We start from the raw sequence: 17,201 nt of genomic DNA, 5'->3' as shown, positions 1-17,201 counted from the left end.
ACTGGGCCAGTTCCTAGCTGTAGATCATGCACCTGCCAGTGGTTGCTCTGACTCAGCTTGGCTCAGCCCCTCACCTGTCCTGGCCTCTGCCTTAGACACTGTGGCTTAGCGTTTAAATTTAATTTTTGCTAAAATGCTGAGAAATACTGTGAAATGCTAGCCTGAGTAAATTATGTGATTTTGTTTAAAAAAGTCTTTCAGTTCATGAAACAACTTGAAGATGGTTTTGTATTTCCTTTGTGTGTGTGTGTATGCATGTATATATGATTGGTATTATAGTTTCTTTTAGGGATTAACAAAATTCTACTTGTATATATCTTTTTCTTTGCATCTGCTAAGCTTTGGCTTTGGCAGAACATTAGGACTATGTATATATAGTTCATGAGTGACTGTATGGCTGTTGTTGATGTGACTTACTACTATGTATGGGTTGGTATGTTCTGCCTGTATGGTAGACTTCTCTCCACAGTCATGTCATCTAACGTGGTATATTAACTCTGTTCTGTTAGTGCTATTTTTTTCAGAAATAGTTTGCCTGCTGCTTTAAAATTATTATCTGAGCATATGCGGAAATAATGAGCCCATCTAGTCTTTTTATTTTGGGCCCAGTGCAACAACTCAATTGGCTAATATTCCCCTTGCAAGTTCTGGGACTCCATATGAGTGCCAGTTTCTGTCCTGGCTGCTCCGCTTCCCATCCAGTTCCCTGCTATGGCCTGGGAAAGCAGTGTACACACATAGGAGACCTGAAAGAGCCTCCTGGCTTTGGATTGGCTCAGCTCCTGCTATTGCGGCCATTTAGGGAGTGAACCAGTGGATGCAAAATCTTTCTCTCAGTCTCTCCATCTGAATCTGACTTTCCAAAAAACAAAAAAAAAGTTTTTAAAAAGACATTTTCTCCATAGAGAATAAGTTATTTGCTTAGGGATAGTGTTAGTTATAAAATGCAGGTTAGAATTTATCTTCATTTCAAGACATCTCAGTCCTCTCCACAGCCTCTCCATCCTTCCATCTCTACCTTGCCAGTCTAGTATCTCTGTTCTAATGAACTCACTGTTCCTTAGTTTGATTTACTTTTTGTGAGTTCTTAAAACTTACTCTGTGTTTGTTTGAATTCTTTCTTGTATACTTAAGCTTTGTATTAGGTTTGATGCATTTTTACTCATTCAGTGTTTCATGAATGACTATTATAACTAGAACATTTTTACAATAGCAAAGATGAATAAGATGTATTTCCAGTTCCTGAAATTCACAGTCTTATAGGGGATCGCCTGTTAAATAGCTTAATGAGCGATAAAGTAGAGAAAAGTACTAAGCATATGAGAGTATTGAAGTGGTGGGGAAGGGTTAACACTATCTGGCTTATGTGTTTGTCAAACCCTGCATAGTGTGAACTTTTGTAATATAAATTAATTTTGATTAAATCCAAGAAGCCACTGGAGTATTTGATCTAGGATGTGTTTGATAGCTTGTAGATAAAAGTTATAAATTTATAATGAACACTATGTAAAGTTGTTTTAAGCCTTTGAAAAACTTTGGTGTCTTGCTTTTGACCTGGCTAAGTACTTACAGGCCACACTGATCCTGTAACTTCTTGTCATAAAATGTAGACATATCGCCTCCTGTGTCAGCTTCACACTTAGTAATGTATTAGGAGAGAAGAATAACAGAAGTTGTATGGTGTGTGAAAATCTTGAGCTGTCTTTGATAATTTTATATTAATTCATGAGTTTAATTATCTTCTTGGACCTCTTTTAATAAGAGTTTGTTTTATTTTGTGAAATTTTATTGTAATATTTTTGAATAACTATCCAGGGCTTTGGATGACAATTGGGTTGGAAATTTTTGTTTTCATTAAAAATGTAGCTATTTCAAAAAAATGATTATAATATTTTCTTTTTTAAAAAGATTTATTTATTTTTATTACAAAGTCAAATATACAGAGAGGAGGAGAGACAGAGAGAAAGATCTTCCGTCCAATGACTCACTCCCCAAGTGACCACAATGACCAGTGCTGTGCCAATCCGAAGCCGGGATCGAGGAACCTACTCCAGTTCTCCCATGCGAATGCAGGGTCCCAAGGCTTTGGGTCGTCCTCAGCTGCCTTTCCAGGCAACAAGCAGGGAACTGGATGGGAAGTGGAGCTGCTGGGATTAGAACCGGTGCCCATATGAGATCCCGGTGCATTCAAGGCGAGGATTTTAGCCGTTAGGCCACTGCGCCGGGCCTGAAAATGGTTATAATATTTTCACTGATGAGGATGATTTAGATATAAATGAATTACAACACAAATGAAAATTATATCATTTACCTTTGTAAGTAGTTATCATTGATGTTAGTAAACATCCATGTGGCTGATGCTCACACTGGTATTCATTATGTCATTACTGATAAATGCTTTGATAATCACCAAATTACAGTTAGTTATTAAAAACATTTTCAGTGGCTTTTGTTTCTTGCAAAGATCCCCTCTAGTACTACTTTGCAATGGAAAGCTATGCTCTAATATGATTCTGAAACAGGTGGTAGACTATATTGCTCAATCAAGTGGCTCAGAAGAAATCCTGCCAGTACTTTCTTAGTGCTGAATGACTTCCCAGGATAGTGTGGCAGTTATTTTTCTCTTCCTTGAAAGTGCTAATGGTAATATTATCTTACAAATATGGAGATTTCCTAATGATGAAAAGGTCTTCTGTACCTCTATATTTATATTATGGTTGCCCTGGAGGCTAATATTTGGAGAAAGTGTTTTTTTGCAAACAAAATAAATCATTGATTTTTGATAACAGTTTTTGCTTCCTTACCGCCTTTCTTATTCCTTTTAAGATCAACTAGAACAACTACTTTTATAGCTTCTATAGGCAGATGTTAAGAAAAAGGGTGTGTGTTTCCATATAGAAAGAATTTGTTTGAGTAACCTATCCAAAGGGCTATATACTGTGTCATATCCCAACTTATAGGTCCTCAAAAATTAATGTAAAAGTCTGTTGGTCATTGAGTTGTAGATTGGTATTAGTAATTTTTTTTTCTGGATCATTTTAGGGAAGGTAAAAAATCAAGGATCGGTATTTATGCGTTACATTAAACTCTTATTGATTAAAAGGCAATTGAAATTTTTTTTCTTTTTTAAAAAATTTGCACATAATTGTACATATTTATGGACACATGGTATTGTTACCTATGTACAGTGAATGTATGAGAAAATCAGGACAGTTAGATTCTGTCATCTCAGATACTTACCATTTCTTTGTGTTGGGAACATTCAAAGTCATGTGTTTTGAAATATCCAAAGAGTTATTGCTAACTGTAATGATTCTACTGTGCTATGTGATACTAGAACTGATTCCTCTAATCTAACCAACGTTAACAAGTTACAAGCCAATTTTTAAAAGTTACCTCAGATTATTTATTTTTCAAGGTCTGTTTTTATTTACTTGAAAGAGTTACAGAGATAGAGAGCTCTTCCCACGCCCTGATTAGTCTCCAAATGACTGCAGTTGCCACAACTGAGCCTGTGTTAAGCTGGAAGCCAGGAGCTTCTCCGGGGTCTCCCATAAGGGTGCAGGGGCCCAAGCTTTGGGCCATCCTCCGTTATTTTCCCAGGCCATGCAGGGAGCTGGATGGGAAACAGAGCAGCCAGTTCTCAAACTTGAGGCTCTATGGGATTCTACCACAGCAGGCAGAGGATTAGATGGCTATGCCACTGTGCTGACCCCCACCGTTTCGTATTTTTCTTAGGAAAATAATGTTTTTGTTTGAAAACAGAAATGAGCAGAATTTACTTTTGAGTTTTGGTAGTTCAAAGTTTCATTTTTAAGTTGGCTAAGCAAGCATCAAATTACCCTCTTCAATCAGCTTTTTAGTCTGTTTAAAAATTTAAGGATTTGGGCTCGGTGGCATGGCCTAGCGGCTAAAGTCCTCGCCTTGAAAGCCCCGGGATCCCGTATGGGCGCCGGTTCTAATCCCGGAAGCTCCACTTCCCATCCAGCTCCCTGCTTGTGGCCTGGGAAAGCAGTTGAGGACGGCCCAATTCATTGGGACCCTGCACCCGCGTGGGAGACCCGGAGGAGGTTCCAGGTTCCCAGCTTCGGATCACCGCGCACCGGCCCGTTGCGGCTCACTTGGGGAGTGAATCATTGGACGGAAGATCTTCCTCTCTGTCTCTCCTCCTCTGTGTATATCTGGCTGTAATAAAATGAATAAATCTTTAAAAAAAAAAATTAAGGATTTAACTATGGGAACAGTTAAAATTGCTTATTTCAAGTAAGCATCGACACTGAAACTTAACAGAATGCTGTCACTAGTGCATTGGGAAAGTGTGTGTGTGTGTGTGTGTGTGTGTGCATGTGGTGTACTTGTACTAGTTTCTAGTCAAAGCGCATGCAACCTGGATTCTTAATATGAAAAATAAAATTAGTAAATTGACTTTAACTTCACTGGTAGTTTTCTGTTTGGATATTTCATGTCTCCTAAATTAGATTGTAATTTGAGAGAATAAAAATGTTTGGGTCATATTCACATAAGCCTTACTGCTAGTAGGTTATAAATACCTTGATTATTTAGCAGTGTGAATATTTTATGATTATTTCATTTAATTTGCACTTTTGGTTCTTTTCAGATACTGTATGGTAGACTTTAGATTTTTAGATTCACATATTAGGAAGAAACCTTGTGAAGTGACTGGAATGATACTAAAGCCATGCTCTTTATATCAGGCAAGGCTACATTTTGATCTAGACAAAGCTGTTTTTATACACTTTTCCCCACGTTTTGTCTTTTCAGATTGAATTGATAATTTCCCCCTTGTTTTGTTTGTTGTAGTTTTGATGTTTGTTTTCCTTTCAGCTAAAGGAGCGGCCCAGTGATTGTCAAGAAGTGCCAAAAGTGCACTGACTGGTGTCTCAGGGCAGGTGGTGATTCCTGGATACAGGAGTGACCTGATCCAGGGTGTCACTTGAAGCAGGCAGAGCGTGGGGAAAGCCTTGTGTAATGGCTAGCCTTCCTCAAAGGTCTGGTGCTAGTCATCCCGGAAGGCCTCAGAGGAAACCTGAAAGGTGAGCAGAGTAGAGTGTAGTTCTTTAAAGGGGCTGTAACTGTTTGTTGGAAATTCTGATTCAGCGTAGAATGACAACCCTGACCTGAGAAATCCCAGTGCAGCTCGTTAAATTAAGTCAGAGAGTGATTGATGAAAGTGATCAACTCCCACCTTTGGGGTTGTTAGAAATGACCTTACTAAAAGTATGTGTTAAGAGAGGAATTTGTTATTTACCCTGCTCTTCATCCTTAGAGCCTTAAGGTCTGTTGTTTTGAACAGAAATAATCAGTCTTGTTCTGTGGCCAAGGAACAGTATGGTTACAAAATTGCATTAAGTTGCTAAGGACAGATAGGTTTTAAAAATTAGCTGGCAAATTGTTCTCTTTAGTTTGTATTCTTATCAGGTATTTGAAATTTAGGGGTTCCAAGCACACATTTGCGTGTGATCTCTCATAATAAACTTAAAAAAATCCTTTGAAGTAATTTGATTTTATGTAAGCTAATATATATAACTTGCAAGAATAGTACTAGTACTACACTTGATCTTAGCCAGAAGGCTGAGAAATGATAGAATATTATCAGTACTACCTGTGCCATTGAAGTAACAATTTCAGCATCTTGAATACATTTTTTAGCAAGGTTTTGAACATTTCGGTTTGGAGAACATTTAATTCTAGGACTCTTTATGATTTGAAGCACTTATAGAACCCAGATTTTCATGTACTAATCTTTGTTGCTAAATATAGGTACACTCTGAAGCTTCTTCTAAGACTTAGTGTGTTTTTCTGTTTTGTATGCTACTATCTTAAATCTTGGGGTTAGATGCTTCTGTAAGGTCTTTTTCACATTCGTTTCGGAGTAGGTGTTAATAAATCACGCTCTGAGCACTAAAGGAATGTATCAGTTGAATTGAGCAGAAGGTTATTGAACAGCAGTAAATTTGACACAAGGTTAGAGGTGAGGTCATGAGTGTAAATTTGTAAAGTTAAGGCATTGAATAAAATATAAAATGATTGAAATGTAAGCTAATAAGATGGTATATTTGAGAAAATAATTGCAGCTGCTTTGGGGAAATATTTTGATTTGAGATTTGAAAGACTGGTTCAAGATATGGTTGTGTTGAGGGGTGCAGAAAATGGTAGAACAGAATTTGGAGAACTTTATGTACCTCAGCATTGTTAGTTTGGACAGTGTTGCTTTGAAAGATAGCATCGAGGGGCCTGCACTGTGACCCAGCAGGTTAAGCTCTGTCTTTAGCATTGACATCCCAATGTTCAGGTCTTAGCTGCTCACTTCCACTTCCTGGGCTAATGTGCCTGGGAAAACCCGAAAGATGGCCCAAGTCCTTATGCCCCTATTATCCACTTGGAAGAGAATTGGATGAAGTTCCTACTTCCTGGCTTTGGCCTGGGCTCAGACCTGGCCTTTCAGATCATTTGGGGAGTAAACCAGTGGATGGGAGATCAGTTGATACCTCTCTCCCTCTTTCTGTGTCTCTTATACCCCTTTGTATCTACCCCTCCCCATATGTACATTTAAAGAAAAAGCAGTAAATGAAACTTAACAGATTCACATGGCCCATGGTTATGGTCTGCCAGAGTGAGCTTTGCCTACAGGTTCATGTGAACCTTAGAATTGTAAGTAAAAATGATCAGATTTTCATCTTGGAAAGTGGCAGTAATGTACATACCAGAAGCAGTTTTTTTTTAACCTTTTAGTAAAGGAGGACACAATTAATGAACTAATACCAGACATATGGAATAGGTTGAAATATGTTTTAATGATGAACAAGAATAAACTCTTGACACGCACAAGCTGGTTAATCTCAAAACCATGCTTAGATACATAGGACTGGTGGTGTGATACATTGGCTTAAACCGTTTCTTGTGACTACTTAATCTCACATTGCAGTGCTAATACAAGTCTGGCTTCACTTCTACTCTTGCCCTCTGCTAAGTAATTGGGCTCCTGCCACCCACATGGTAGACTGGTATGCAGTGCCTGGCTCTTGGTTGCAGCATGGCCCAGTTCCAGATGATGCAGGTGTTTGAGTGAACTCAGGGGTGGAAGGTCACTATCTCTTTCCTTCTTTCTTGGTCACTCCATCTTTTAAATAAATATTAGATGTAAAAGTACACACACTTAGGGCACAGTGGCTCAATGATTAAGTCCTCACTTTGCAAATGCTGGGATCCAATATGGGTGCCAGTTCGTATCCCGGCTGTTCCATTTCCCATTCAGCTCTTGCTTGTGGTCTGGGAAAGCAGTAGAGGATGACCCAGGACTTTGGGACCCTATACCCACCTGACTTCAGATTGGCTCAGCTCTGGCCACTGTGGCCATTTGGAGAGTGAATCAGTAGATGGAGAGTCTTTCTGTCTCTCTTCTCCGTAAATCTCATCTGCCTTTCCAATAAAAACAAATAAATATTCTTTATTATTATTATTATTATTATTATTATTATTATTATTATTATTATTGGAAAGCCGGATAGAACCGGCGCCCATATGGGATCCCGGTGCGTTCAAGGCAAGGATTTTAGCCGCTAGGCCATGCCGCCGGGCCCAAAAAACAAATAAATATTCTTAAAAAAATAAGTGAAAGCACACATAGTCAGTGATCATATTTGTGTGGCCTGTCTATGAAGTAGATTAGTGGTTGCCTGGGGACTGTCTGCAAATGGGAGGGAACCTGAACTGTGTAGGGAATGTTCTAGAATGGAAGGGTGGTGATAGTTACACAAATCTACAAGTTTATTAGAATTTATTGAGTTGAACTCTTAAAATGGATTAATTTTACAAGCTATAATTATATCAAGAAAATTGTCTTAAAATTTAAAAATAAAAAATTTGAATAATAGGAAATTATTTACTTTTTTTTTTTTTTAATACGAGTTACTGTGAGAATAGGAGAGACAGAGATTTTCCATCTGCTGATTCACTGCCCAGATGGTGTGATGGTTGTGACTCGGCTAGGCTAAAACCAGGAACCTGGAACTCCGTCTGGGTTTTACACATTGCAGTGGAAGGTCCAGGCATTTGGGCTGTCTTCCACTGCTTACACAGTCATTTTAGCAGGGAACTGGATCAGAAATGGAATAGTTGGGACTCAGACTTCTTCATATGAGATGCTGATGTCACGAGCAGTATTGTAGCTCACTGTATCACAGTCCTTATGCTACTTTCTTGTATTTGTGGCTGTCAAAATAATGCATGAAGTTGAGCTTAATCATTAAGCAAATAAGTATAAATGTAATTATCACTTTTTATTGTTCACTAGAGAATTTTATATCTTTTCGGTTCAGGTCTGTAGCAGTAGGGGAGATGACTTTCAGGAAAGCTGATTCTCAAGTAAGGGGTTGAGCTGGGACTTGATCATTGGTTTTTAAGTTTATTGTGATAATTTATTCTTCATTAAAATGCATTTATACTTATTTGAAGTGGTGGGGGAGGGAGGATTCAGTCCTCAAATGCCTGCTGTGGCCAAGGCTGGGCCAGACTGAAGCTACGAGTCTGGGACACAGTCTGAGTCTCCCACTTGGGTGGCAGGCTCCCAACTAATAAAACCATCACCTGCTGTCTCAGGATGCACATTAGCAGGAACTGGAGTTGGAAACAGCTGGGTCTGGCGCATTTCTGTGTGGGATGGTGCTGTCTTGACAGCTAGTCCAAATACCCACATCCCCTTCTCTCTTGTTTTCTAGATCATATGTTAGTTACCATCTTTCTTGACTTTTAAAAAATTATTTGTTTTTATTTGAAAGCTGTAATTATAGAGAGGCAATGACTGATCTTTCATTGCTGTTTATACTGCCCAAATGGCTGCCATAGCCAGAGCTTGGCCTGTCTGAGGCTTAGAGTCAGGGGCTTCCACCAAGCCTTCCACCATGGCTTTGGGACATCCTCCACTGTGTTCCCAGGCCATAAATAGGGAGCTGAATTGGAAATGGAGCAGCTGGAACATGAACTGGTGCGCATATGGGATGTTGGTGCCACTTGTGGAGGATTGGCCTGCTATATCACTGCTCTGGCTCCTTGATTTTTTTTTTTTTAATGTCCTCCTTTTGGTGGTACATAGTCTTCTCCAGTATCTTCAGGAGGAGGGATGTATATGGGAGGTTAACTGGAACTCTGTTGAGTCTATTTTAGCATTGTGTTTGTTGATTGCTGTGGTTTCTAATTTCTAGTTTGGAAATAGTTTCTCTTTAAGAGTTTAGAAGACATTGTTCCATTCTCTAACAGCTTTGAATGTTGCAGTATACACATACGTGTATATGTGTGTGTGTGTGTGTGTGTGTGTGTGTGTGTATATATTATATATATATATATATATATATATATATATATATATATATATAATATATATAAAATACTGTTTTTATTTTTGGTTGTGATGTATTTGTGTTTTCCCTGTTGGAAATTTTTAGACTGTGTCTCATTACTTTAGTTAAAGAGATGATACAGGTATTTCTTGATTTATTGTGCTCTGTTTCTGGAAGGCCCTTTCAGTTTTGAAAATGAGTCCTTAAGTTTCCAAAATGTTTTTGTAGTACTTCTTTAACAGCTTCCCCCTACCCTGTGTCCCTCTTTTTTTCTTTGTAAATATAAGACTTCTGAATTGATTATTTTTCTCTTCTATCTTTGCTGTTCTGTATGGAACTTTTGCTTAACTGATTTGGTGAAGTGCTTGTTTTTTGCTAAGATGCACACACACGCGCACACATATATTTCTATACATTTCTATATGTATGTTTAATTGTGATGAAATTTACAAAACCAAGTTATTTAAAAGTGGTTAGTTCTGAATTTAGTACTTCCGTTCCTTTTAAATAAAACTCTCATACTTGGCAGACTGAAAGTACTATGCCAGTGTAGTCATTTTTTAATTGTGAATTTCCCATGTAGTAAATTTTAGAAAGGCAAATCTTTGTCTTCAGTTTTTCTTCAGCTTAGATGATTGCAGTTTGGAAACTTGAAATTTGAGTTATTCTTGGAAATAATTTGAAAGACAGGAACTGGAATTTTTGGAGGATAAAACCTTAAGGAGAGAAAGGAATAGAAGGACTCAGTATTCAGTCTTAGAACCATACCTGTGTCTGCTGAGCGGTAGAGACAAACAAGTATCTACAGGTCTATCAGTACTTGCTATGGCTTATTGTTATTGCTTGTTGTAAGAGCTAAAATTATACTATATTTGGAGTAGCAATGAAGACATAGTTTTACCAAGTATATTAAAATTTTGTTTGAAGCTTTTTTGCCACCTACATTATCCAAGACAATCTGAGTAACTCAGACCAGAGTGGGTTGAAAGTGGAGGTGCCAGCCTTCTGCTTAGTGCATCATGAAGGCTTTTCACATTAGTTTGATTAGAATATGTGCATTCTTGTGCTTAACACATACACAGACAGTAAGTTCAAAGCAGAAATCAGTGTAATCAGAAACAAAAGAAAATGGAGAAAAGGAGACAAAATTGATAAGCCTACTTCAATGAGATCAGGTGTGTTCAAGGAGATATGGATGTAGAGAATTATTAGTTAAGATCTACTTAGGAGAGAGGAACTGTGTAGTAATTTAAGAGGCAAAACAAAAGCATTATTAATTATAATAAGGTGTTGGTGTAGGGGAATGGAGAGTGACTACTAAAAAGTAAGGAGAACCCTGAAGAATGTCGGAATATTTGAGAAATGATTAATCTTTTAAAAAATACCCTATTTTCACAAGTTAGAGACATACTTGATGCACTACAGTAAACTTCTGTTGATAAATTTTATGCTTGAGACACTCCTGCTTTCAGTAGCCTAGAAAGTAATAGCTCTCAAATGATTGACTTAATTTTTTTTCTTTATGTGCTGTAATATAAGTCTTACTTATTCATTTATGATTTATTCCAGTTTAAATGCTTTATGCTAGATTCTGAATAAGTTGAGGTATTACTTAGCAATTACATATGGTTATACGTTAGTATTGGTAATGTTATTTTATTTGTTTTGAGAAACGTGTCTGAGTATGTATTTTAGGTTAGTTTCTTAGTTTCTTAGTCATGGTTTATGTGTGCTTGTTATCCTTTGAACATGTTAAGTCATTGCTAAAGGTAAAAAATGTAAAGGTAGAAAAAATGTTAGGGACTTAGCAATACTATGTTCTAGATCTCGTATACTGTCTTTGGTATCAGTTCCTTGGTTTTTGCTGTTGGTCTATTTTTTCCTTTGATTCCTATTCTTTTGGCTATCAGTCACTCTGGTGCTTTTCTTAAACCATTATATTATCTCTAACTCATCCTAGCTACTCAATCTTCCTTTAGTTAGGTAGGAGAATTCCTGTAAAACATAACCACTTTAGTATGTTTTTCTGCTTAAATGTTTTACTGCTTTCTATCATCCACCCAAATTCTCAGTGCTTTGACGGGAGAGCCCGTCCTGCTATATACCGTGTTTGTATTTTGTTCAGCTATATTCAGTGAACTTTTATGAACCAGATACTGTGCATTCTTTTGAGGATAAAACAGTGAGCAAATTAAGCAGCACCCTTTGCCCCATGGGCTGGAGAAGGCAAATTTTAGTAAAAATGCAACATAGATTTGCAATCATACATTCTACAAAAGCATGGAATTTATGGTATGAGAGTTCATTCTAAACGTATTACATCTAGTCAAAGGAGGTCATAGAAGGTTGAAATCTAAACAGTAGCACTTAGTCCACATGGGTGGGAAGTTCTTACTAAGCAAAGGGACTAGCATGTACAAAGGCACTTTTTATTTTATTTTATTTTTTATTTTTTAAATTTTTTTTAAAGATTTATTTTATTTTTATTACAAAGTCAGATATACTGAGAGGAGGAGAGATAGAGAGGAAGTGGAGCTGCCGGGATTAGAACCAGCAGCCATATGGGATCAAGGCGAGGACCTTAGCCACTAGGCCACGCTGCCGAGCTCCTTTGTTTTGTTTTTTAAAGTGTGTTTTGAGATGAGGAACTGAAAGAAAGTTAATATGGCTTTAAGTGTAAAAGAAGAGGGATTGTAAATTGAGGTTGGACTTAGCTTTGAGGCCATGCTAATTATTATTATTACTATTACTATTACTGTCACTAGCTATAACTATTACTATTATAATTACTAATATATATATATATTTTTAAGGATTTATCAATTTTTATTGCAAAGTCAGATATATAGAGAGAAGGAGAGACAGAGGAAGATCTTCCATCCCTTGATTCACTTCCCAAGTGGCTGCAGCAGCCGGAACTGAGCCAATCCGAAGCCAGGATCTCAGAGCCTCTTTCAGTTCTCTCATGTGGGTGCAGGGTCCCAAGGCTTTAGGCCGTCCTCGACTGCTTTCCCAGGGCACAAGCAGGGGCTGGATGGGAAGTGGGGCTGCCGGGATTAGAACTGGCACCCATATGGATTCTTGGTGTGTTCAAGGTGAGGAATTAGCCACTAGGCTACCATGCTGGGCCCTTTATTGCTAATATAAAAAGCAATAGGAAACCAGAGGGTTTCGTTAGAGGTGGGGGATGAAGAAAAGTAAACCAAAAGTAGATGTTCAGAAACCAGCACACTGGTGGGCTCAGCCCAGTTACAGCTTTTACTTAGAAGTTGGCGATAGTAGAAAGATTTGAAAGAAGCAACAATCTTGAGATATTTAGGGAGTAAATCAAAATTTACTGATAAATCTTGAGATCGGTATAAGAAGCAAGGAGATAGCCTCTTGCAAAATTACATAGATTGTTTTACTGAGCTAACAATGTATTGGGAGAGAACCATTTTCTGTGAAAGAAGCTTATCCTTGGTTTTGAACATGTTTAGTGTCAGATAGACAGAAGAATACTTGGTGCTCAGAAATGAATAATGATCTAGACACATAATTTTTGACTATCTTGGAAGGATGAGTAGTTACTGCTGTGAGTAGGTTAAAGGCTGAAAGTCTAGATTGACCGAGGTGTAAGCATGAGCCTTGAGGATGTGCAGCACATGAATCCTGGGCATTGGAGATTGGATCTGGGCTGGGGGATAAGGGTAGAGGACAGAGGAGCAGCCACAGAAAAGGAGGAAGACCATGGAAATATTTGTGAAAGCCAAAGGAAGCTGGCTTATAAAGCAATTGGGAAAAGTGTGTGGAAGCCAGGTTTGAAAATACTGGTTTTAATGACTCCTTTAATTACAGATTGTTGTCCTAACAGATCACACCAAAGCTAGTGACTTAAAACAACAGTAATCCATTATGAAAATTCTGTGGCACGGCTGTATTTAGCAGGGGTTTTTGTGGAACCGAAACATACAAAATGTTCTTATTTATATGTTTGGGGCTTTTGGTGCTGACTATTGGCTGGATACCTTCCTTTTTAGCCTTGTAACTTCTGTTTGACCATCACTCAGTAGTCTAGTTAAAACTTCTTTATATGGTGGTCATTTTTCATGAGGTGAAAATGAAACTGCAGGACCTAGTAAAACTTAGATCCTGAACAGTTTGACCCTCATGTACCATCTACCCAAAAGAGACCACAGATGATTTAGTGTAAGAGGTGTCAATAAAGTGAGAAGTGACCAGATCAAGGAAAATTCTTAGTCCTTCCTCTTAAACTTTACCTAGACTATTACTACTTTCCTGAATGTTTGCTTCTTTTTCCCTCACATGCTTCCTTTCCCTGATGTTTATTTCTCTGTCTTGATATTAAAATTCTACCTGTGGTTTTTTAAAAAATCTTTGTTAACTTATTTATTTACTTGAAAGGCAAAATTACAGAAAAGAGGTGGGACAGACAGAAGTCAATCTTCCATAGCCTAGTTTATTGCTCTAATGGCCGCAGTGGCCGTTCCGTCGGGAGCTTCTCCTGGTCTCTCACATGGGTACAGGGGCCCAGGCATTTGAGCCATCTTCTGCTGTTTTCCCAAGCAAATTAGTTGGGAGCTGCATTAGAAGTGGACAAGTTGGAACTCAAACCAGCACCTGTTATTGGGATGCTGGTACCATAGGTGGCAACTTTAGTAGACTCCATTTCTACACATCTTAAAAGGTTTAAATATTTTATTAAAACCTTTGCTTTTGAACCCAGCGCAGTGGCCTAGTGGCTAAAGTCCTCACCTTGAATGCACCGGGATCCCTTATGATCGCCGGTTCTAATCCTGGCAGTTCCTCTTCCCATCCAGCTCGCTGCTTGTGGCCTGGGAAAGCAGTCGAGAACAGCCCAAAGCCTTGGGACCCTGCACCCCTGTGGGAGACGTGGAAGAAGTTCCTGGCTCCTGGCTTCGGATCGGCGCACACCAGCCGTTTTGGTCACTTGGGGAGTGAATCATCGGATGGAAGTTCTTCCTCTCTGTCTCTCCTTCTCTCTGTATATCTGACTTTCCAATAAAAATAAAATAAATCCTTCCTCTCCTCCTCTGTGTATATCTGGCTGTAATAAAATGAATAAATCCTTAAAAAAAAAAGGATTTATTTTATTTTTATTGGAAAGTCAGATATACAGAGAGAAGGAGAGACAGAGAGGAAGAACTTCCATCCGATGATTCACTCCCCAAGTGAGCCGCAACATCCGAAGCTGGGAACCTGGAACCTCTTCCGGGTCTCTCACGCGGGTGCAGTGTCCCAATGCATTGGGCCGTCCTCAACTGCTTTCCCAGGCCACAAGCAGGGAGCTGGATGGGAAGTGGAGCTTCCGGGATTAGAACCGGCGCCCATATGGGATCCCAGGGCTTTCAAGGCGAGAACTTTAGCCGCTAGGCCATGCCGCCGGGCCCAAAATAAAATAAATCTTAAAAAAAAAAAACCTTTGCTTTTTCTTCTCCTTTGCTATTTATCCTCCAGGAGTTCCTGAACTTGTTTTTAATTCCCCTATTTCTATTATTGTTTCTTTGAAAGTGTATTTATTATTTGAAAGGCAGTGAGACACTGGGAGACAGAAACAAAGATCTACTGTCCACTGGTTCATTCCCCAAATGTTTGCTCTCGGCTGAAGACAGGAGCCCAGAGCTCTGAGTCTTCACATGGGTGGCAAGAACCTGGGTGAGAGCTATCTGCTGCTGCCTTCCAGGACGCACATTTATAGGAAGTTGAAATTGGGAGCAGAACTGAGAGTTGAAACCAGGTGCTTTGATATAGGATGAGGTGCCCCAAGTGGTGTCCTAACCACTGTGTCAAACACCTACCCTCCATTATTATTTCTTGTCCCCTATATTTTTGATCAAGGTGTTTGCTCTGCATTGCTCCTTCTGCACCTGGTTCTGGATTCTCAGTAAAATGTGAACTCTTCAGACTTGCTCAGAGCTGCTACTTCTGGGAAGCCTTTCCTGCTTTATCCCCCGATATTTCTTTTCATATACCTATGTATACTTTTGCCATAGTACATGTTATAATTACTTACATGTCTTTGAAGGAAGGGAATTTCTTTTTTTTTCTCTTTTAATTATTTATTATTTTACTTCATTAATTACATTATATTATGTGACACAGTTACATAGGTACTTGGGTTCTCCCCACCCCTCCCCAAGGAAGGGAATTTCTATGTCTGATGTGTGCTTTTCATTTAATAGCTCATGAGTTATAAATGATTTGAAATCCATTTTTTAAAAAAGATTTATCTATTTTTATTGCAAAGTCAGATATATATATATATATATATATACATACACACACACACACACACACACACACACACACATATACATGGAAAGACAGAGAAATATCTCCTGTCCAATGATTCACTCCCCAAGTGACTGCAGCAGCCGGTGCTGCGCCGATCTCAAGCCAGGAGCTCTCCCGGGTTTCTCATGTGGGAGCAGGGTTTCAAAGCTTTGGGCCGTCCTCGACTGCTTTCCCAGGCAGGGAGTGGATGGGAAGCAGGGCTGCCGGGATGAGAACTGGTGCCCATATGGGATCCCGTGCGTTCAAGGTGAGGACTTTAGCTGCTAGGCCACTGCACTGGGCCCTAAATCCATTCTTTTAAAGAATTTTTTGGTTTGTTTTGTTTTTGAAAGGCAGAATAATGGAGAGAGGAGAGTTAGAGACAGGAATCCACTGGTTCATTACCCAAGTGGCAGCAGTGGCCGGAGGTTGGCCAGTCTGAAACCAGGAGCCTGAAGCTTCTGCTAGGTTTTCCTTATGAGTGCAGGGATGAACTTGGGCCATCCTCTACTACTTTCCCAGTTGTTTAGCAGGGAGTTAGATCCAAAGTGGAGCGATGAGGACTGGAACTAGCTCCCATATGGGCTGCTCTTTTCATAGGTGGAGGATTAACTTGTACCATAGTGCTGGCTCCAATCCCATTCTTAGTTTAAAAAAAATGGTCTCACTTGATAATAATTAAAATTTGTGTATTTATGATGGCTTTCTTTGATATTCTTCCAAGTTTACTGGAACTAACCAGGCAGTAATATGTGAAGAAAAGTAATTTAGTGTTTGAGATGAAGAATGTTGGGAAATGGTGTGAGTCAAATTCTTTTTTTTTTCTTTTAATTATTTATTATTTTACTTCATTAATTACGTTGTATTATGTGACACAGTTACATAGGTACTTAGGTTCTCCCCACCCCTCCCCAAACCCTCCCACCATGGTAGAGTCAAATTCTTTTATATCTCTTAACACACACACACACACACACACACACACACACACACACACAGACATTTATGACTTTTTGTCCCATGTGAGCCTCTGTGGAAGTATGTCCATGTGGAAGTTTTCATCCTGAGCTGGATGGAGTAGATACTGTGGCACCAGGATGTAGAATCTTTGTTTCTCCAACCTGTCCTTCAGGGTTTGCAGTTCATGTCTGTGTTTTTTATTGCAAGTATATAAAGGGGCCACAGAAAACAGGTTAGTTAGTTGCACATTCACTTGGAAGTAAGGCTACTTAGTTCTGTAATCCATCATGGAAATTGTGTTTGTAAGCCTATATGTGTGTGTTTTGGGGCGGAGGGAGGACACTGAGAGATGCTCATGTGCTGATTAAAGCTCTCACAGTAGCTCTCTTACTCTTGGACTTTCTAGACTTTGGGAGTGAGACTTCAGTTACTCTTTCAGTTGGCAACAGGGAGAGGCAAGAGCGAAGAATCATATTCTCCTTACTGCCCCTTCAAGTTGGTGGGATTGGCAGCCCAGTAAATGGGTCACTAAAACTGAAGGGATAAGTAGGATTATGAAAGGACATGTACTTTTAAATGCTTCAGTACTAG

The 17,201-nt window shown here is 39.0% G+C and overlaps 1 protein-coding gene across 4 annotated transcripts in view; it reads left to right on the top strand.

Moving 5' to 3' along the window:
- Positions 1 to 17,201, top strand: part of INTS6 (integrator complex subunit 6) — a 99,687-nt gene that overhangs the window by 26,144 nt on the left and 56,342 nt on the right. The window contains exon 2 of one of the 4 annotated variants that reach the window (XM_058670815.1): positions 4,846 to 5,054. The exons of the other annotated variants lie outside the window; for them this stretch is intronic. The gene's annotated coding sequence lies outside the window, so the exon portion shown is untranslated. The remainder of the gene's footprint in view (positions 1 to 4,845; positions 5,055 to 17,201) is intronic. 4 annotated transcript variants of the gene reach the window in all.

Source organism: Ochotona princeps, chromosome 12, assembly GCF_030435755.1.
Source record: "Ochotona princeps isolate mOchPri1 chromosome 12, mOchPri1.hap1, whole genome shotgun sequence".
NCBI lineage: Eukaryota > Metazoa > Chordata > Mammalia > Lagomorpha > Ochotonidae > Ochotona > Ochotona princeps.
This window is presented reverse-complemented; position numbering and strand designations above follow the sequence as displayed.